This window comes from Lissotriton vulgaris, chromosome 11 (assembly GCF_964263255.1).
Source record: "Lissotriton vulgaris chromosome 11, aLisVul1.2, whole genome shotgun sequence".
In the NCBI taxonomy this organism is placed as follows: Eukaryota; Metazoa; Chordata; class Amphibia; order Caudata; family Salamandridae; genus Lissotriton; species Lissotriton vulgaris.
The window spans coordinates 769,741,217-769,760,356 of NC_141699.1; the positions used below are offsets into that span (position 1 = coordinate 769,741,217).

At 45.6% G+C, this 19,140-nt stretch overlaps 1 protein-coding gene across 6 annotated transcripts in view; it reads left to right on the forward strand.

Moving 5' to 3' along the window:
* MFF (mitochondrial fission factor) overlaps window positions 1–19,140 on the forward strand; it is a 238,205-nt gene that overhangs the window by 96,662 nt on the left and 122,403 nt on the right. The gene's annotated exons all lie outside the window — the stretch shown is intronic.

Here is a 19,140-nt window from a genome sequence, read left to right on the forward strand (position 1 = left end):
ATAATAAGATATGCTCATCTCACATGCCGCTTTCACATCTTAATAGAGATAGAAAAACCTTAGAAAAGATCCTGGATAACTGAATGCATCCTTTACTAACCAACATAGTCTCTGCAGAGCGGCAACACTTTATCCTTGGGAGTGATACTATGAAACAAAACAATTTGGCATGCATTCCTTTCGATATGGCCCCAAATTAGAAGTGACTGCTGGCTATTGGAAAAAGCATTTTATAGAGTCAGTTGTTTGTTTCTCCAAGTCATTATAAAAAGAAGCTGGTTTCCACAATCCTTTATTGATGCTTTTAGGACATTGAATGTGTATCACTGTTATTTGTGTCAATCAGACTCTATTGCATGTCTTCAGTTTAGAAAGATTCATGCCCTTTGTCCCCAGAATGTTTACTTTTTTCAATATTGGATCTTTCATAGTCATTTCTTGAATTGTTCCCCATCGTCAGGCTGGAAATCTCCAGTACCTTTAAATAGCAGTAAACAGTGTTAAAATGGCCATTGCCCCACCAGCAGTGTTTGTTTTGTAGCACATCCACCCCATTTGAAGCAACCTGAACTTCAGCCAATGAGGTAGAAGTGCCAGGTTTCCTACTTCCCCTAGAGACCACCATAGCTCAGACTTCTACTGCACATCCTATGTGACGGAGCCCATAGGCAGAGCTCTGCTCTTACCTTTTAGTGACCTTTAAACTGTTACTTTCCTGGTCTAGAAAAAACAATAAAGGAGTAACCCCTCGTGGGTAGAGAGAAAGGTAACTCTCTTACAATGAGCACTAGTGCTCTGGTTAGCACATTTTGCCCCAACCTGTTACTGGATAAAGCATATCCTTATAGAAGACCCCTCACTCACCAACCTAGTTGGTGACATGCTTCATCATCGGGGTCCCACCCCATAGGCCGAGTGCCTACAGGGTGTGCTGCGACACCTGATTACAGTGGAGCTGGTTTCGTTTTATGTGTACAAGACTATCAAAATTGTGTATTAAAAAGGGCCAACACTACTCACTTCAAGTATTTATTCTTGAGCGCTTGAACCCTTAGTAAAAATAAAGTGTGGCACCTTTGCCCAATTAGGAAGGCTTTGGTGTCAAAAAGTTGTGTTAAAATATATAAAAATAGCGAAAGTGTGCTATGTGAATGTACAAAACTATTGTTTAAAAAGGTCTACATGTTTCAACCCAAACATGGATTCAAAGGTTTTCGTCAGGACCGTAGGTGATTTGAACTGGGTGGTCCGCCCACGCTAAGGAGCGTCCTCCCCTAGTTCAATTTAGAGATCGTAAATAGGGATCTCGTGCAAAAAGGTGCGTTTTTCACTTTTGAAAAAACGCTTGAAAGCGAAACTCTCGCTTCATAGGCACCAGCGTTACCAAGTGGACAGGATTCCGTTCTCTTGTCGCTTCTGTTCATCAGACCGATTAACCTACTTGGTTCTTGCTCGGCGTGCCCCGTGCAAGAACCAAGTAGGTTAATCGGTCTGATGAACAGAAGCGACAAGAGAACGGAATCCTGTCCACTTGGTAACGCTGGTGCCTATGAAGCGAGAGTTTCGCTTTCAAGCGTTTTTTCAAAAGTGAAAAACGCACCTTTTTGCACGAGATCCCTATTTACGATCTCTAAATTGAACTAGGGCAGGACGCTCCTTAGCGTGGGCGGACCACCCAGTTCAAATCACCTACGGTCCTGACGAAAACCCTTGAATCCATGTTTGGGTTGAAACATGTAGACCTTTTTAAACAATAGTTTTGTACATTCACATTCACATAGCACACTTTCGCTATTTTTATATATTTTAACACGACTTTTTGACACCAAAGCCTTCCTAATTGGGCAAAGGTGCCACACTTTATTTTTACTAAGGGTTCAAGCGCTCAAGAATAAATACTTGAAGTGAGTAGTGTTGGCCCTTTTTAATACACAATTTTGATAGTCTTGTACACATAAAACGAAACCAGCTCCACTGTAATCAGGTGTCGCAGCACACCCTGTAGGCACTCGGCCTATGGGGTGGGACCCCGATGATGAAGCATGTCACCAACTAGGTTGGTGAGTGAGGGGTCTTCTATAAGGATATGCTTTATCCAGTAACAGGTTGGGGCAAAATGTGCTAACCAGAGCACTAGTGCTCATTGTAAGAGAGTTACCTTTCTCTCTACCCACGAGGGGTTACTCCTTTATTGTTTTTTCAGATTAATTGGGGGACCAGGAGTTCCCACCTCACATAGTGCCTAGCATTATTATTTTCCCTCTCTCTCTCCATTGTTGTGAAAACTTTCCTGGTCTACCCTAGGACTGAAACAACCCTATCTTTAAGTACCACAGCTCCATAAGTTGTTTTAAGCTATCACCAACTGTCATCATGATTGGACATGGAGGAAGATGAAAAGACAAATAAGTCCATATATTCGGATATAGACAAGTTGGAAGGGGATCTTCCACAAGGAGAGTACGGTGAACACATTTAGGTAATGACTTCATCACTCCTAAAAAAAAAAAAAGAAATAACTTGTCCAATCCCCTGCATTGGCTGGATGATATATCTTGCTTTCACTCCCTAATGGCAAGGGCTGCCAAGAAGGTCAACTTGCCAATGACATCAGTAGAACAGCAATGTTTCCTTTGACTTTAAGGAACAACCCCGAAAACCTATAAGAACTATGTCAATCCTGGATATCATCTGGCCCGAATGGCTAATACTAATGAAGACACTTGCTTCTGTTCCAGCGGTGATAACATGTCTGGAGAAAAAGTACAAGATCCCAGAATCGGCACCAGCTTGCCTTACCAGTCATCCAAAACAAGATTTATTGATAACTTTGGCTGCTAAGAGAGATTTTAGAGGCCCAGTAACCTAATACATCATCTTCTGGTCCTTGAGACAAGGATAGCAAACGTATTGATAATATTGACCAAAGAATATGCTCAGTGGCACAACTTTTATCAAGGCAGGCAGTACACTGGCAATTTAAGACTTTATGATCGCCAGATGTGAAACAACATAGCACCATTGCACACCTTAATCCCAGAGGATAAAAAAGAGACTGCTAAAGCTATCCTCCAGGAGAGATAACTTAATTCATAGCCATCATTGATTCAGCAATGGAAGCATCAAATGCAGGCTTTTAACAACTTGCAGGGGTAGCTGTCTTAAGAAGACAAGGAGGGTTAAGATCCATTGAATTCCATCTGAAGTTCAATCCAACATCCTGGATATTCCTTTTACAGTCTCTTTTCTTCCACCAGGCGGGATTGTCTCTTGAATTTTAGACCATATGGGATCTACCATTTGAGGAAATAAGGTTTAAAAATACCTCCTACCTTTAGAAAGGACACATTTTATTAAGAAGGTCAAAGGTAGTGTTATGATAAAAACAAATGTGACATGTGAAAAGAGAGGTATTGGGTGTCTCTCACATCTATCGCCGGAAGAACCAGGTCAACATGTTTCAGCCAACTTTGTGCCCTACGGGTCGATGGCTTCCGTCAGGACTGAAAGGTTGTTTTATAGGATCCCTTCATGAAGTCAAATCAAATGGGACACTTTCCCTCCAATTTTTGAACTTGTTTTCTTCTTTTTGGCCATATGGGACTCTTTGTCCAGTCCTAGAAGGAGGCAAAAAGACATGGAGGACAATGTGTTATGTATTCGAATCTAGTACATATGTTCTCCTGATGATTTCTATAAATGTATATTTATGCTCCATTAACCCCTTCCCTGCTCATGACGAGCTTAGCTCGTCATGCAATACAGTGCTCCTGTGCTTATGACGAGCTGAGCTCGTCATGAACAATGGGAAAAAAGTAGACTCCGCACAGGAGGAAAATCTCCCTAGCAGCGATGGTGTTAAATGCGAACATCTTTAACCCTTTTGGGGTTGTTCGTCTATGTGAGCAAATGTAATTATTGCTCATGTGTTCCATACTAGGACGGATCTTAATTTGGTGGGCTTTATTATCTATGAATGAAGTACATTACAGTTAGGTTGAGTAGATTATTCAAGTTCAACCTGCAGGTTTACTAAACTTTTTATGATTTTTAGAGGCCTGGGGAATGATAGTAAATCTCCCCAAGTGCTAAAGAAACCACGTGTTTTACTCTGGGTCTTTTTGATAAGAAAGTGTAGGGGCAGTGGAGACTAATTCTGGATCTCAGGCAGCTGACAAAGACTCTGAAAAACAATCTTTTTCTGATGACTACACTTAAGGAAGTCTTATTGATGATGCAAGAGGGAGACTACCTCGTATCTTTAGATCTTCGCAATGCATACTGCCTTACACCCATCCAATGAAATTATAGACAATACCGTAGTTTTCGGTGGCAGAACAATATTACCAATTTCAACGCACTTTGTTTCGGTCTTGATCAGCACCTTTTCACCAAGCGCCTTCCTCCAATCCATGCCTTCCTCAGGTGACACGGTCACCAACAGTACATACTCATTATGACTAGCTTGTTAAAGCTCCATCAAAGGAACAGGCAAGGACTTCCTCAGCAGCCTGCACTAATTTCTTTCAGAAGTTGGATCTCACGTTGAGCAAGGGGAAAATTTGGAGCCCCACATGAAAATCCAATTTTTGAGTGCAGTACTAGACATGCAGTTGCAAAGACGTTTTCATTTCCAGAAAGAACAACACAGCTCCAAGCCATGGCAAAGAGACTGTCTGCAAAACAGTCAGTCACGATAAGACGGTACATGCCCCTGTTAGGCCCATGCCATCCTGAATATGCCTCATCCCTTTTTGCAGGCTTCGGATGAGATTCTCCAACAAGAACTGGACAGTCAATCGAAAAAAATCAACGGCTCATCGGATGATACTGTCCAAGTTATGAGATGACTAAAAAAAGCACTGTCGTGAAGAATCCCAACAAATCTAAAATCAGGTTTCTCTCTTCAGCCTGTAACAGAAAGACTTGTACTGACAACGAATGCGTCAATGGATGGCTAGGGAGTTCACCTATAAGAACTATCAAACAGAGACCTCTGGTCAGATGCAGAAAAGATGTTTCACATCAATGTATGAGCGCTCCAGGCAATAAGATTAGACATATGTTTTCCTCCCAAGTCTTGCAGGTCAAGTAGTTCTAATCAGTATGGACCACACAACGTCTATGTTCTACATAGACAATCAAAGTGGAACTCTGTCCTGACCCATTTCCAAAGAGGCGCAACACCTATGGGACTGGGCCATATCCTGCAAAATCAACACTGATGTGGAACACCTGCCAGGTCGCCACCAAAACAATCAGGCGATGTACTTACTCGACAACTATCAGACTGCCACAAGTGGGAACTACATATGGAACAAAAAGATTACATATTCCGGCAGTGGGGTCAACCTATAATCAATCTCTTTGCGACCCCGATCAGCACGAAATGTCAGTAGTTCAGAAGCAGATTTCGGCATTATTGGAACCATGGGCAATTCCCTTTCAATCAGTTGGTCCTAAATTATTGCTTACACTTTTCATCTGTGTAAGGAAACCGGATTATTTTAAGTGTCCCTCACATTTTGCCCCCTTTTGGACCACTAGCTGCTGGTTTTTCGACTCTGAGAGCGCATGCGAGGCCTGCTAACCAGACCTCAGTGCAATTGTCCGTACCCATTACAAAATGTATGTCGAATTGGCTATCCCCAGTTGGGAAGTACTGACTTACTTATTACTCCTTAGTATATGGTACTCAGAGTACCAAGGGCATGTAAGGTAGAGTGTCCACTCAGGGCTGCAGCACCTTTTTGTGTCACCTTGGATGTGAAAAAGATCAAAATGGCACCAAGCCTGCCACTGCAGACTGGAAGGGCAGTTGTCACACTGCTAGTTCGACTTTGCCATTACCAATAGTGGCAAAGCTGCTCCGTCCCTTAACAATATATGTAATTCTCCCCTAAGAAAGGCCTAAGCGCCCTAATGCAGGGAGCTGTATATTATTAAGTAGGACATGTAGGTTTATATGCGTCTTAACAGCGAAATTCCTAAAGTTGTCATTTTAATGTGAAAATGTTAGTAACCCCATTGGCTGACACAGAGTTACCGACTGCCATCTCAGCCTGACTGACTTATGAATGGGACTACCTAATTGAGTACTGTAAAGTCTCAAATTAATCGTGGCATTAAATCAACCTGATGCCCAGGTTAAATTTGTCTCTATTAAAGTAATGCAACTTTTAAAAAGTTGTCACTTAGTGACCCAGCTGGGCCACTAGCCTTACATGAGCACTGACCCACAAACAACTTTCTGCTTGCCTTGGGAGTCGTGCTTGGAAACAATAGCATGCAGCTGCAGGGAGAGGTGTCACCTTCCCCTTGCAGGAAGTCGCTCTGGGTTTTAACCAAAAAACAATTGTCAAAGGCAGAGCCACCTTTGGTGGGCAAATGGCAATAACACTCCAGGGGGGCTTCCTCTTGTTTAAGTAGATAGGCTGGAGATAGGGACCAAGAGTGGAGATCAGTGTCCAAACATGTTTCCCGTAGGCATGTAGCCCCACCTCTAGGGTAGGCTACCATGCTCCTCAGTTGTGGTAAAGTTCACACATCTTGAAAGTGGCCAGAATAGTGTACTCTGGGATTGCCAGATACCACACATTGCAGCTGATGGCCAATGACCACGTTGTCCCCCCGGGAACTTTCCCAGGATTAATATGGCAACCCTGGCACCCTAACCTCAGATCATGCCAGAATTGGAACAAGGACTGAAGAAGGACTGCCCTGTTGTCCCTGGAATGCACAAAGAGAGGCTGCACCTGCTGCACTTTGGGTAAGTGAAGTTAGGACTGTGCCTGTGGCTCCTGGCTTGGTGTTCATCCCCTCACTCCAGACTGAAGCAGAGACGCCAAGGGTCAGTTGGCTGGGCCCCTGGACCAGCACCAGACACATTAAAGCTGGAGAAGCCCAAACCGGGAAGTTGGTAGCCACTTCAGAGGAATCGCTGTTGACTGCCCCAAGAGACTGATACTCGATGGCCAAAAGTTGCTGCTGAGTCCGCTGGACCTGGGGTATCATCAAAGTCCAGATTGGTTGTCTAAGAGGGACACTAGCCCCCTCAGTAAAGGATTTTGCGGAGTACGGAGACCGGTAGTCTAGCCACAGCTGGCCTTCCACAGTCTCAAAGAGGAATGTAGGAATGTGAGGGACCCTGACCTCTGTAGCTAAAGCCGCCTCACATCAGCACCCCCATCGACTGCACTGTAACCGGAGCATGAGCATCCTTTCATCCTGTTTCCTCAGCATCATGACCACTCTAATAAAGTCTTTGGCGATCGTGCCATAAGGTTTGTTACTGGGCTGGAGAATTCTCTGGTGGTCAGGCAGATGTCAAAATCTACCCTATTGCTCCCCGACCTTCTCCCTGTCTGATTTGGTTGCCCAGGCCAAAGTAGCCAAACTAAATTTCATTAACCTTTCAAAAATGCGTAAACGTTTGATTTATTGGCCAATGCCTGTTTGCAATTGAACTAAAAGTGCAAAAACCTTTAAAAATCTGTATCCCCGCAATCCTCTGGTGAAGTTTGCCGATTGAGGACTCTAAGAATTCATTAAAAAATAATCTATTTTTGGGTTTTGCCTGCAAATGCGCACGTAGTGCGCATGCGCTAAAAAACCCTATGAGTCTTACTTGGGATGGATGACCCGCCCCCGGCTCCCATTGGCTAGCTCCATAAATGGAGGCTAGCCATTGGGAGCCGGATCTGTCCGTCAAGGCCGGACCAGATTCGGGGGCGTTCCCGCGTTTTTTTCCCTGGGCGTGGTTTCACTCTCCGTTGAGCGCTTGAGAGCGCTTTCTCCTCGCTGCTAGCGCTTGGTGTACCTTGGCCGGTGCCCACCCGGCATCCTTTCACCCCGTGTGGTGACCGAGCGGCGCGGGTGCCACCCCGCTCATTTGCTGCCTTTATTTGCCCGTGGTTGCGTGTGCCGACTCCGTTTGGATATTTAATTTAACCGAGGGAGCCCACCCCTCTTCAGTCCCGCATCACCGCCTCAGCCCCAGGTCAGAGGAGACGCCGAAGGAGCAACCGCTGACGTCACCCGGGAGCCGCGCTGCCATTGGTTTAGGCAGCGGGAGGCTTGCCGGGCGACCTGCGCGGTGATTGGCTGCTGGGAGGACCGAAGAAGCAGGAAGCAGCCTGCCGTGCCCTGCCGAGGCTCCAGAGCGAAGGGAGAGCCAGGGTAAATGTCCTCTCAGCACGAAAAATTGTTAATTTCCTGCAGCAAGAGCAAACGCCAAGGAACAGCAGTAGGTTAAGCAGGACAATGTGCACTCTGGTGCTATCAGGAATCCACTATTGTAATCCTCTCCAGTCTTGTCTTTGCAAGATTCACTTAATTCTGCTAATAGCAAGCCTACATTCGGCAGCACTTTTGCCTTCCTGCTCGTGTGGGCGTGGTCGCCTCTTCCGCCCCCTTCTCCCGCCCCTCTTCCATGCCGACCACGGCCGCCGGAAGAAGTCCAGGTGAGTGCTTTGTTTTTTTCTTGTTTCTTGTTCTTGCCTTATGTCTTTCCGCCCCCCTCCCGCTCTCCGTGCCTGTCCGTGTGTCTGTTCCCGCTCCCCCCCCACCCGATTGCTCGCAATGAAGCATGCACCACTAAACCCCAGCACAACGAGGCACAAACCATCCCGAGGGAGGGGGCGGGGCTCTCAAAAGCTCCAGGCAGCGGCGCCTCGGTCAGGAGAGGAACGCAAAGCTGCACCAAGCGTGGAGAAAAGGTACACCATGTCCACCGCCCGGTCCCCCGCGTGGATCATGGCCACACCAGCTACCCAAGATGGCCGAAGAGCGCCTGACTATCGAGCGCAAAATGGCGCTAACCGACCCAGTGCTAACGGGCTCAAGATCATGCCCACCCAGCACAGCTAGCCGTCCGTCCGGCCATGTCAGGTAAGAGCGCTACTCCCTCCCTTCCCCCGGTTAACCACGACCGAGGAGGACCATATCCCATCCCCGAGTCGGGTAGGGGGTGGGAATTCAAGAGGGGGGTGCATGCTACGCCTGCCAGGGAGGAGGACGTGCTCACGGGAACCCCCCTGGTAAACGCTGAATTAGCCGCAAAATAGATTCGGCCCATCTTCGGCCAATGTTCGAGCCTCGGGGTGTAGCAACATTACGGTAAAGAGTGTCTGGAACATTCTAACAGGAAGTGGACACAGCACTTTCACCTCAACCATTAGGGAAGTTCACTGCGCTGTGACTGCTTCCGCTGCCATGCAGATGAGGAGCGACCACGGACCATTTCCGTCAAATCGTCCAGAACCCCATAAAAGCGGGGTTACCATGTGCGGAACTCTCGTCCCGGGGGTGGTTATGAGAAGGGATAAAATCAGGCCCAGTTCGCCCCTTCACTAGCCGCGGTGGTGGGGTCGGTTTGGCCCACCCCTCACTGTAACAGTCCCTGTGCGCTGCCACTTACGACGATCCACTGTGTGACCTTGGGCATCGTGGTACCACAGCCGAGTGACTGACGTAGATTCCGCTTCTTGTTATGACAGCGCAGGGCGCGTCTGTAGCCACCATCACCTGTGCATGGGGCAGTGATGTCACACTGTGATACAGCCACTTGTTAGTGTCTGTAGTAGCCAGCCTTGTGACACTCATCACTGCTGGAACCTACCACCCGAGGCTGCGCGTTGGGGTGGGGTGGGGGGGGGGCATGGGGAGGGGGAATGGTGCTTTCTGAGCAGCAACGTGTCTGTTGTAGCAAGCCTGGTGCCACACAGCACTGTTGGAACCTACCACATGAGGTAGATGGGGGGTGGCTTCTCTGAGCAGCAGCGGTGTCTGTGGTAACAAGCCTTGTGCCACCAAGCACCAGTGGAACCTACCACATGAGGCGGGCGGGGGGCTTCTGTGAGCACCAGCGGTGACTGTGGGAACAAGCCACGTGCCACCCAGCACTGCTGGAACCTACCATGGAGGCTGCCAGGTGGGAAAGGGGTGGGGGCGGGGTCTCAGCATCAGTGGTGTCTGTGGAAACAAGCCTTGTGCCACCCAGCGTTTTGCATTACGTGTGTTCTGTTTTGTGTAAATCTGAATTGTACACCAGGGGTCTGCATCATGTTGCTGATTTGTGTGTCTAGTGTGCATCTCGTTGTGTTGTGTCTGTATATGCTACCTCTAAATCGGATGGGTTGTCTGTGTGTGTTTTGTGCTGTTTGTTGTCTATGTCCTGTTTCCTATGTGTCACCAAGTGGTGTTGTAATATATTGATGGTCCTGTATGTGGGTCTGTGGGGTGTGCTGTTCTTTGTGGTGTCTGTCTATGTTCTGCGAGTGTTGCACTGTCCCTGTGTGTTTGAGAGTCGTGTGGGCCTGTAAGTGCTGTGCTGTGTTGTGTGTGTGTTGTGTATGCCTGTGCCCTGCTTGTGCTGTGCGTGGGTTGTCTGAGAGACTCGTCTGTTCACGTGAGTTGTGGGTGTTTTAATCTTTAAAATATGATGCCTTTTTTATTTTATGTTTTATTTGGGCATTTATATTAGAGCGTTGTACTGCGCATTGCTTTAATGCACTGGGAGGCAGTAAGTGATTCGCGGGGTGTGGCGCTGAGGCACTGGTTGGCACCTGGCTTGCTGGAGTCCGAAGTGGTATGTCTGCCATCACCAGGCCATGTCTACTATCTCCCCCTGTGCTACTCTCCCTCCCTGTGTCGCTATTTCCCCTTGCGCTGCTCTCCCTCCCTGTGTCACTATCTCCTCCTGCGCTGCTATTCCTCCCTGTGTCGCTATCTCGGCCCTGCACTACTCGCCCTCCCTGTGTCTCTAACTCCTGCTGCACTACTCTCCCTCCCTGTGCCATTATCTCCCCCTGTGCTACTCTCCCTCCTTGTGTCACTATCTCGCCAAATCTGCTCCCCCTCCCTGTGTCGCTATCTCTCTCTGCAGTACATGGGAGGAAGAAATGTTCAACTCAACACTGGAAAAAGTGTGGGGTTCAGAGACCGTGAGAATGAGGGGCCTGAAATAGCGTAGAACAAGAAGTGGTGGATAGTTCGGGAAAAAAGGGGAGAGTTGGCTTGTCATGAGTGATCCGCCTGTTGCCTGCTTGTGACCCTGTTTTCGTGCCTCTGTTGCCTGTTTTCGTGCCTCTGTTGCCTGCTTGTGATCCTGTTTTCGTGCCTCTGTTGCCTGCTTGTGACCCTGTTTACGTGCCTCTGTTGCCTGCTTGTGGCCCTCTTTATGTGCCTCTGTTGCCTGCTTGTGACCCTGTTTTGGTGCCTCTGTTGCCTGCTTGTGACTCTGTTGCCTGCTTGTGACCCTGTTTTCGTGCCTCTGTTGCCTGCTTGTGACTCTGTTGCCTGCTTGGGACCCTGTTTTCGTTCCTCTGTTGCCTGCTTGTGGCCCTCTTTACGTGCCTCTGTTGCCTGCTTGTGACCCTGTTTTAGTGCCTCTGTTGCCTGCTTGTGACCCTGTTTTGGTTCCTCTGTTGCCTGCTTGTGACTCTGTTGCCTGCTTGTGACTCTGTTGCCTGCTTGTGACCCTGTTTTCGTGCCTCTGTTGCCTGCTTGTGACTCTGTTGCCTGCTTGGGACCCTGTTTTTGTGCCTCTGTTGCTTGCTTGTGACCCTGTTGCTTGCTTGTGACCCTGTTTTCGTGCCTCTGTTGCCTTCTTGTGACCCTGTTTTCGTGCCTCTGTTGCCTGCGGGGGGCTCGCAGTGTGTGTGTGTGGGGGGGGGGGGGCTCGCAGTGTGTGTGTGGGGGGGGCTCTGTGTGTGTGGGGGGCTCTGTGTGTGTGGGGGCTCTGTGTGGGTGTGTGTGGGGGGTCTTTGTGTGTGTGGGGGGGGGGCTCTGTGTGGGTGTTTGTGTGTGTAATTTGCGAGAGATAAAGCTAGTGGCATTGTAAATGACAATGCCATTTATTTATGTTAAAAAAAAAAACATAAATCAAAATAATGTCAAGAGCAATGCCAAAAGCTCTAAATTTAACAAAGGCAAAACCATTGCATTGAATATGCTTGTTATAAATTGGTGTTTCTTTCTTGTTGTGCGGTTTTCCTATTTCGTTGTTCAGTACTGTTAAATGCTTTACACTAAGTTCATTTGTTCAAACTTTGCTGCTTAGAGCCATAGATACCCAGTGTTGAGCTTAAGGTGAAGTAGTGTGGCTCACTGGTTAGAGGCGGCAGACCCGAGAGCAGAGGACGGCCCGGGACCAGGGTTCGATTCCCAGCGCGGCAGGTTTCTGGACCAGGGTCAGCGGACTCGATAATTCCCTCGCCTCGGTGCCCACTCTGATCAGCGATCACACTCGGCAACTCTGGGCATTAGCTTGCCTCATCTTCACTAACGGCCCCACCAGACCGCCGGGGATGCCTGGTCTCACCCTGGAGATACCCATTAAGGGACCATCTCTCAGGGAAGCCAGGAAGGGTTTCGCAGCGGTCGAAGCGCCTTGGGACCCTCCGGGTAAGTAGTGCGCTATATAAAAAAAAAGCCTGACTGACAGGACCCAAGACCGTTTTTGAGCACGTGTTCTATGGTAAGGCTATACAGCCATACCATATAATATGCCCATATCCTCACAGTCTGTTTTCCATGATCCCACGTTGTTGAAGATGAAGATGCATCATTGTACCCATGCTGTGGCAAAGCCACGCCCATATTCTTAGAGCAAACTCCTTCAGCTGTTGGCACACCCAGCCATTTCTCTGAAATTACATTCCAGGCCACTTTCAGACATTGCAGACATACCCCATGTTGCTGATCCTGACAGCATGGTATATGACCACCTAAAGTTTGGCAAATTGGATCTACCACAAGACTGCTGAAACATCCAAACACTAGCGTGTGATCCTGCAGCTACAAATCTTTAAACTTCAAGTGGAAGCATGTCTGTGTCTGGTACAAGAGCAAAGATTTTCATCCACTTCAGGTGCAACCCCAACAATTTCTACCATATATGTGGGGTCCGTCCAAGAGCAGACTCAAATATTATTCAGTTAGAGTCCATCTAGCTGCAATATGAAGATTCAGAAGAACAGATCTATTGTTATCTACTGTATACTCCTAGAACAGATCTATTGTTATCTACTGTATACTCCTAACAGCTCAAAACAATTTAAGAGGGGGCTTTCTGGGCATTTACACCAATATGACACTCAATACTGCTTTGCAGCTGAATACTGTCTTCAGCTAGTTGATGCTACCTCCCTTTGAATCAATACACAAACCACACTTAAAATTAATCTCATTGAAGACAGAGCTTCTCCAACCATTAACATCAGCAAGCAGAGACGAGGAAACACAAGCATTCACCATCAAGGAACCTTTTCTCGGGTATACAAACAACAAAGTCATCCTGAGAACCTATGCCGGGTTCATACCCTGAATTCCTACTGACTTTGAGTTGAATTAAACAGTCATTCTATGATCTTTCTTCCCAAATTCATCTACGCCAGTAGAATGATCATTAAATTCCTTAGACTTGCGTAGATTGCCTCGGGTCCTGCATTACTAAAACAAAAAGCATAGTCAGATCAGCAGTACGCCACTTATGGACAGCCAGGAAGAAGTTGCGCCTTGTCCAAGCAGTTAATAGCACATTGGCTCTCAACCTGCATTGCCTTTTGTCACACCAAGGCTAAGCATCCACTCCAGAGATGATACTGGACCATTCCACCAGAATCCTGTGTCACTGCAGCACTATGTGCTGGTGTGCCCTTGCAAGATATGTGCCTGACCTCCTGGAAGAGCACACATACATTCACAAAGCACTACTGTGTTGACTTGGACGCAGAAGCTGACGTAGCAGTGGGACAGGCAGTCACCAGCAACTGGTCTCGGTAAAAATGAGGCTACTTCCCACTTTTGATATATTTCTTATATGTATACTGCTTACTAGTCTAAATCAAGCATATTAATATGTGAAAGATCCAAAATTATTTAACAAATTAAGTCACCTGTACTTCCAGTTCTCCAACATTGCAATCTTTCATATATTTCCATGCAACCCTTCCTCCTCCCTTGTCAGAGGCTCACTTATTTTATACCCTACTCACACTTTGTGCTATGTAACCTCCGTTATGGTGATCTCTGGGGAAGTAGGAGAGCTGGCACTTCCACCTCCTTGGCTGAACCTCGGGTTACTTCATATGAGGTGGATGTACTACGAAACAAACACTGTTGTTCAGGTCTATAGCCATTTCAATATTACTATTTAAATCTACTGGGAATTCCCAGCCTGACTATTGGGAAGGATTCAAGCATGCCTATGTGAAAGATTCCAATGTTGGAGAACTGGATTTACAGGTAAATTGCTAATTTCCTCTACTGGGAACCTTTGGTATTAGCAGCAGAAGACGTTCTGGATGTCTTTCGATGTGCTACAGGTAACCTAGCTTTCAAAGTTAGGGTATTCGCAGATGAATGTGCTATAATTAACTACCAGCTGATGAGGGAGGGATAACTCGAGAGTTTGAAAGATATTCAGGTGCAGGCCTAATTCTATAGATTGCGAAGTAATGCAAGATTGTAGATTATCTTTTCTAGGAAAATGAGTAGATTATCGATAATGTCGAAGGTTTCTTTCTGCACGGCCAAATATATAGATATTTTGATTGTTTAACCATTGTGTTAGTGTTTTTGGAAAGTTGTAACGAGAAAAGCTGTAGAGGGTTAGGTTATTATTAGGGTCATCCCTCACAGCCTTATAATGGTCAGCATGCTACCGCTCTACAGCTGTACCGAGCATATCACAGGCCTTTCTTCAGGGCAGACTGTCAACCACTAGACAATTATAGGAATGTCAAACTGGTGGTGGTTGAAACATTCTAGTTTGGGCCTCCAGTACCTTCCATTAGTCTGTATGTTGAATTGTACACATGTAGAACATTAGCAGCTGGTAATTCTGGATAATGTGTACTGGCTGTGGTGTTCATGTGAAGGGGCAGCCTTGGTACTTATGTTTGCAACTGTAGAGAGGCACTGGGATTTCCTTCACACCAAATTGAGTGACCTAGTGATCCTTAATATGGGGACATCTACTTGGAGGATAATATTTGCCATGGCTTACAGTTGCTAAGTTAAGTACTGCACTAGCTTGGAAAGTAAAGTTGTTAGCCCTGTTTTAGGTGAACAGTGGTTTGAGAAATTATTGCTACTTTTGCTGTAGAAAAATCAAGGGAAACACATGTCAAGTTTCTTATATAGCGCACGTATCACCACAAAGGGTATCTCGGCGCTTGCTTTGGGAACCCGTCCTGGTTTTTCCCTGTGGGATAGCCCAGCTGGGCACCCCCAAGGTGAAAGCCAGGCATCCCGCCGCGGGGGCCGTAGTGGAGATTGTTGATCCAACACAAAATGCCAATACTGTCAGGTGTTTTCTGTACAACTTAATTTATACCAAGCATATGGACAAGACTGTATGCAAGGAAGAATTTATCTCATCAGAATAAATCAATTTCAAATCTGCATTTTATTTGCACAATTCATTAATTTTTCTCGTTTTTGTTCCCTTTTTAAGGAAGCTTTTTGAAGCACATTACAAATACATAATACAAAAAATCATCATGTCAAAACATCACCTATATACCTCATTCATACAAAAAAGACATTACAATCATACTGTTAACTCATTCAAACTTCTCACACTCAGAAAGGTAAAGAAACACACTTTATGTACAATTATATGCAATATATGGAAGAGAAACCATAGATGTATAATTTCATGTGAATCACTTTGATTTACAGATTTGCTCAATTCTCTTATGGTTTCCACAAAATAAATGTGTTACAAGAAGGGGGGGTCTACGCGTTTCGAACTCCAGATTTAAGGAGTTCTCGTCAGGACCAAAAGCTGTAAATGAAAAAAACAAGGGACCTGTGTTAGTGTGTGGCCTCTTAGTGCATCAACCCACATGGGTTCAACACCCACATCTCTGCCTCTTACCTCTCTAAATGTAGCAGGATGTGCCTCATATATTCAAACAGCTTTGTTTTAGTCAATTACCACGGGGCGTCTGGGGAGGGAAGGAAAGCGAACCAGTCTTAGTGCGTGTCCCTCAAAGCGTGTCAGCGAGTGAAGCATGTTGTATTAACCTCGCGCTCAGCGAGTAAAGCATGTTGTATTAACCTCGCCTTACCGGTATATCTCAACGCGGGGGCCGGCATCAGTGTTGGATCGGGCGCGGATACGTTGCGTCTGTAGGGTCAAGAGCGGGAGCGATTTAGTATATCTTGTATGCGAGGAGAGCATTTTTCAAATATTTAAAAGTTTAAAGTTTGTACTTCAGCTCGTACCTTCAATCCGATGAGTGCTCGAGTCGGGTCCCGTCCTCCGGTCTGGTGGTTGGAGACATGCAGACGTCTATTTACTTCCTGGTTCCAATGTCACATGATTGGAGCTAGTGTTTAAGTCGCCATCTTGGAGTGGTCCCATTCGCCCATATCATGGCTTGATTTACGTGTCTGTTGATGAAATCACTTGGAGAATCCATATAGTTTGAGCAGTCATTAGTTTCAAGCTCTGTTTATGTTGGAAGGTGTGTCAGCTTGTGTATTCAGTTAGGTGGTCTCACCATTTGGGAGCATTTTGTGGTGGGAGCCTGCATTTAGCTTCCAGTGGGACATCAGAATGGATGTATTTTATAGTTTAAATATTTCAGAAAGTTCATTTAGTCCATTAATTGCCGTATTAAATCTCACAATCAGAGAGGCTTCTTGTTTGGACAGTTTCCTGTCCACATCACCGCCTCTAGGATCTTGTTCAACCTTGAGTAAAACCGTCCATCGGACATCATTTTCATCGTGATTTTGCAATTGCCAATGACTGACAAGTGGGGCATTAGGTACCTTCCTTTTTATCCTGGATTTATGTTGTTGGATACGAGAGCGTACCTCCTGGTTGGTTTTCCCGATGTACAGGAGGTTACAAGGGCATTTGATACCTTAAATTACGGATTTCGTCTTGCAATTCGTAAATTGCTCATGTTTCCATGACAATCCATTGTGTTTGATCACTGATCCTTCTTCAGTCGAGTCGCAACAGTTGCATCCTCCACATTTATGGTGTCCCTTCACTGGGGGTAGGCCCATCATACTTCTTAAATTGGTGGGTGATTTAGTAGGTAGTGCAGCTCTCACCAGCTTGTTAGCCAAATTTGATTCTTTTTTAAAAGCAAAAAGTGGTGGTTTTTTGAGGTCTTCGCATAAGTTTTTTACCAGATGCCAATTATTATTTATGACCTTCTTTAGCTTATTTGAATTTGGGCAGTAAGTGGTTACTAGGACTATTCGGTCCTGTGTTTTTTTGGGCTTTTTTTCCAGTAGATGTTCTCTCGGGGTCCACCAAGCCCTTTTTTTGGAGCGGTGTAGAAGTTTTTTGGGGTATCCTCTCTCCAGTAAGTTGTTGGTCAGTTTGTCAGCATGTTTCTCGTATTCTTGTCTGTCATGACAATTCCTCCGAATTCTCAAATATTGTCCGTAGGGTAGATTTTCTTTGAGACTGCGGGGGTGGTTGCTGGTGAAATGTAGCAGTCTATTGCGGTCTGTTTCTTTTTTATAGAGAGTGGTTATTAAGCCTCCTTCATCCGAAGGGTACACTTCCACATCTAAAAATGGGATTTTCTCTCTAGAGTAGAAAAGGCTAAATTTGATCTCTTGGGTCCTGTTGTTGAGCCATTGGTTGAACGTTTTTAGCTCTTCTTCAGTGTCAGACCAAATGAAGAAAACGTCGTCCATGAAACGACTCCAATGTTTAATGGCATGATGGAATGGGTTATTTTGGTAAACAAATTTCTCCTCATAGATAGACATGAAGAGGATAGCTAATTCGGGGGCAAATGGACACCCCATAGCTACGCCTCCTGTTTGGAAATAAAAGTCACCATCAAAAAGAAAGTAATTGTACTTCAAGGCAAACTGTGCTAGTTGTATGATGAAATCTGTTGGAACCTGTTCCGGTTTTTCTCGGGTTTCCAAATGGTATTTCAATGCCTGTATTCCTTCATCTTGTGGGATTTGAGTATATAAGGATGTTATATCCATAGTAACCAACCACTCTTTTCCTTTGTCAAATTTCACATCTCGTAGTCTATTGATGAAATCAGTTGTGTCCTTAATGTAGGATTTCACCTTGGGGACAAACAGCTTTAGAAAAAAGTCCACGAATTTAGAAATTGGTTCCATCAATGACTCGCACCCAGATACTATGGGTCGCCCGGGTGGTGCGCTAGCGTCTTTGTGTACTTTCGGGAGTACATAGAAGAGTGGAGTCCTGGGATGTTTTATCTTAAGATATTCAAATTCCTTTTTACCAAGAAATCCTTTTTGGTAGGCTTCATCAATGATGGAATGCAATTGGTGTTTTAATTCCATTGTGGGATCTTTAGACAATTTGCGGTAGCATTTGATGTCATCGAGTTGTTTTTTGACTTCTTTCTGGTACAATAGGCGGTCCCAAACCACAATAGATCCTCCCTTGTCGGCTTGCTTTATTATTACCGATGTGTCTTTTGTTAAATCTGTGAGTGCTAAGGACTCGGATTTGGTGATGTTGTATTTCATCCACTGGGTCTTTTTCTCCATTTCTCCAATTGCTGAGAGGATAGTTCTCTCAAAAGTTAGTAATTCCTTTGGTGTTTTGTAATTGGGAGGGCAAAACGTAGATTTATTATGGAGTCCAGTAATTTCCATGTTGGTATTGCTTGGATTTTCTGTGAAATACGTTTTTAGCCTAATTTTGCGAAAAAATTCAATGGTTTCTGTTTTGAGTTTCACGAAGTCAGTCCTTTTGGAAGGGACAAATGTGAGTCCTTTCTGTAATATGTTTTCTTCATCCTTAGTTAGGACTTTGTTAGAGATGTTGAAAATCAGTGACGGTGTCAATTTTTGTAGTTGTGACGTCTTGTTGACATCTCCCATGGCTGATTGTATCTCGGCTTCCCTCGTGGTTTTGGTTGGCCTCTTCCTAAAAAAGGACCCTGTTGATTTTGTTGGAAGGACCCTCTTCTATTATTTGGTCTTCTTTGTTCTATGTTCTCTCCTTCACTATTGCTCCCTGATGACGATGTGTCTGAGAACGTGATGTATTTTTGGAATGATCTTCCTTGGTTCTCTTGTAGGTATCTTCTGGAGTCTGGCCGTGAGTAGAAGTCTTGTTGGAGATACGGGTATACCTTTTCTATGTTGAAACTTTTTTGATCT